The following is a 3,937-nucleotide window of genomic DNA, read 5'->3' as shown; positions in this document are numbered from 1 at the left end:
TATGTCACTACTCATAAAAGTGTTCTTTAAACTAAAGTGATAATTATATAAAATAATGTGGCTAACACAGTAATAAATAATAGCAGTTATTTATATGTAATATATATAAAAATATTGCTGACATTGGCTTAAGAAGTTCAACCACACATTAATTATGAATGATTATTAAAATTCTTCTATATTAAATAAATATGTATATTTTAATTAGATGTGTTCACACCCAAAGCTAATTATATAAATATTACACATTGTGTCTAGTTTAACAAAACTGCTGGTAGTTGCACAATCATCTTCTCACATCTGCTTTTCCAGAACAAAGTACTCTGGGTTTTTCAAGGCCATCAAAAGTATTAAAATATGAAGATTGAACAGTTCATTGAAAACTCAGAAAAGAAAATACCAGGTAATTTTCATATAATATTATCAGATACAACATTGTTTCTTCTTATTAAACAGATAATCATTAATAGTTTGCCAGTATCTCCAACAAGCATAGCTTTGAGAAGTTCAGAACATTTCTGGAAAGTTCACAGACTTCTGGGTGGGAGATTGTTATTTACTAAGGCCCATTGTTAAAATCGGCTTATTTACTAATGTGTGACCATCAAGATACCTTTATATGAATATTATGTCTGTTTAAACTGATTAGTTGACATATGAGTATGGGTGATAGTTCATGGTAGTGATAGCTTCTTTTAACTGTCTGAAAAGTTGTCATGTTTGTCCTTTGTGTATTACATAGATTGTCAGTTAGGGAGTATATTCACATTTGACTGAAGAGCAGCAGAAGAGTGGCCAGCCACATGAGTCACTGAGCCCCACCTTGCCAGTTAATCCAATGCATTGTTACCCAATGTACACCTGTGTTCCATAATCCATATTCACCCTGTTGTTACAGACAACATGTTTCAGAGATTAGATATCATGTATAATATACTCATATATTAGGGTTGAAGTGAATATGTAGTTCTCCAGCACTGTTAGCACACCCATACTATGAGAGAGAATTCTGAAATTGTAGTCATGTACTATCTTCTAAATATAGCGGTTGAGGCTTCCTTGACAATTAGCTTTTCCGTTGACAAAGTCACATTGGAATTTTGATCCAACTCACATTGCAGATTAATTCTTGTAAGAAGAAGCCAGTATCAGTTATCCCGTAGAGATGGCAGTGGAATTGGCAATTTTGACATATGTTGTTGTTGTTTTTGAATTATTGGCATATTTCCTCCTTAGAACTTTTGCATTTGTTATTTGCTTAATAATTGGTTTTTTAATCCTATAAGGATGGCATATGGCTGTCCACATCTGTAAGCCTCATTGGCTACTCAACCAGTTTGGACAGAGCATACGCCAATGCAAAATTATGCACAGGTCACTCCGTGTAGTCTATGGTGCATGACCCAAGACTTTCGGTATTGTGTGATTATCCACCAAGACTGGCTGCCCTCATACGTAATAATTAATTCTTAAAGTTCCAGTTGCAGGGCGTATTTTAATTTTGCTGTACCTTCTGTAACTTCAGAATTCATCAATCTGCCAGAGTGTCATGATGGGCATCTGTACGAAGACAACATGCGAGATGAACCGATCATTAAACAGGAGTGTAAAGATGAGATAGATGTGGAAGAGCATGAGTTACCAGGTAATGATGTTGTAATATATTATACAGCTGTTGTTGCCTCACACACCCACTTGTGGAATCATCTGCAGGCGTGGATCTGGTCAAACTTGTAAGGTTAATATTTTATATATTGAGGTTAACTTCTTATATATAAAATTCTCGTGTCACAATGTTCGTTCCTGTACTCCTCCAAAACGGCTTGACCGATTCTCATGAAATTTTGTGAGCATATTGAGTAGGTCTGAGAATCGGCCAACATCTATTTTTCATACCCCTAAATGTTAACGGTGGTCCACACGAAATTTTATTTTTTTATTTTTTTGACATTTTTTTTTAAATTTGTTTGATTATGAGTCAGGATTAAAAAATACATACAACAAAAAATACAAAATCGGTGGAAATTCGTTTGCTAATTGAAATTTAATGATATGAATAATAATTTCTTCCGTATGCCTACAGCAACGTAAAATCGCATACCGTGTCAAAGGTTTCATAAACAAAGTTTATTAAATTCATATAAAGTAACACTAAAACATCTTATTCTTGGTGCTGAGCAATAAGAGCATTGAGCAAGGTAAATGCCTCAATTCGCATTTTCGTAAAAATATGAGCGCGTTCTTACTAGATGGAAAAAGCGACTTGGCCGCTTTTTCCGCGTGTCGGACTCGCCCCAATGTTTATAAAAGTTGATTGAATGAATGGTAAATTGTGGTTTACGATTTATGACTTATTAAAAAAATACTTTCTAGATCTCGTTCAAACCATTTATCGGTGGAAGTTGGTAGTGTACATCATATATTATTTTAGTTTTATCATTCTCTTACTTTAAAAAATACACACACATTGTACCTCTTTGGAAGTCACTCTCGTGAAAACTATTCAGTTAAGAAAAATAATGATGTTAGAGCCTCAATATAATTTTTGATGACCTATCCATAGATATACACGTATGGGTTTGTCGAAAAAAAAAATTGAGTTTCTGTTCTAAGTATGAGGAACCCCCAAAATCTATTGCGTTTTTTTCTATATTTGTGTGAAAATCTTAATACAGTTCACAGAATATTACGAATTTTGAACAGTATAGTTCTTATAGTTTCGGAAAAACGTGACGGACTGACAGACAGAAAGACATGACGAATCTATAAGGGTTCCGTTTTTGTCTTTTGGTGACGATACCCTAAAAAGAGGCAGACGCCTGAACGGACAGTGCTATCTGGCGCCCTCACCTCTAATGCACAACTTTATATATTACTGTTATCAACTTTTTTTCGGAGTAACAGGTTATAGTTTACCAGAATAGCTCTGTTTCTCCTAGTCTGGTTCACCTAGAATGCACAGGCAATCATTTATTATAAAAGGTGGCACAGCATCTGGACCTGTAGACCCGCTCATGTGAGGGCTCGTCTTTGTTTTCAGTCTTGAGTGTGGCATGGAAGGTCGGTATATGGGACATATTACGATGACATGAAGGAGTCACGTAATGTAATTAAAAACACACTCAAATGGTGCCAAGAATGAGGACCAAATAAAAATAGACATCTTGTCTACATCGTAAGAGGCGAAACATTTGGGGAAAGTCTGGCAGCATACGAGTAGTATGATCGCAAGGCCGAGCTCTCCGGTTGAAGTAGGCGGTAGTGGATGTCACAATATTGCCAATATGTTGAAGGCGCAATTTAAAGTTAAGCTCTGCGCAATAACTTGTACAGACCACGGTGGTAACATTGTAGACATGGTGAACTCTGTTAAGAGTCTACTGCATTTCACGCTAGTCGAGGTTCAAGTGATGCTAAAAACCATGAAACTCGGGAAATCACCAGGTCACGATGGCCTCAGCTTTGAGCACCTTAACTGATAGAAAAACGCAGTTTTATGCATGTTTTTTGGATCTGTCTCAAGCTTTTGACTTAATGTCATATAATTTCCTTTGTCAGTAGTTAAGAAGGGAAACATGCTTAATACCTGAGCTAATATCTCTGCTCAAGTATTGGTATGTTAACCAATCAAACAAGGTTAGATGGGGTTGTGTGACATGCACTTAGTGACCCCTATAGGCTAAATTATGATTATAGCTATTAACCAATCGTCCAGTGTCCAGTTAATATGAAGTATCAAACGCGATCTCTTAAATTGGCCCTACTATAACAATAAAAGTAGTGCATACTTTGTACTGGGTGAATTATGAGTATCTGACCCATTTTACATAAATATATTCTTATTTCTTGAATAAAAATGTTATATACATACACCGAAGGTACATCCTGAATGAAACATCTTTTTTATTAAATTTTACTTTTGTACTTTACAGTTCAA

The sequence above is a fragment of the Leptidea sinapis genome, chromosome 2 (assembly GCF_905404315.1).
Source record: "Leptidea sinapis chromosome 2, ilLepSina1.1, whole genome shotgun sequence".
Taxonomy (NCBI): Eukaryota; Metazoa; Arthropoda; class Insecta; order Lepidoptera; family Pieridae; genus Leptidea; species Leptidea sinapis.
This window is presented reverse-complemented; position numbering follows the sequence as displayed.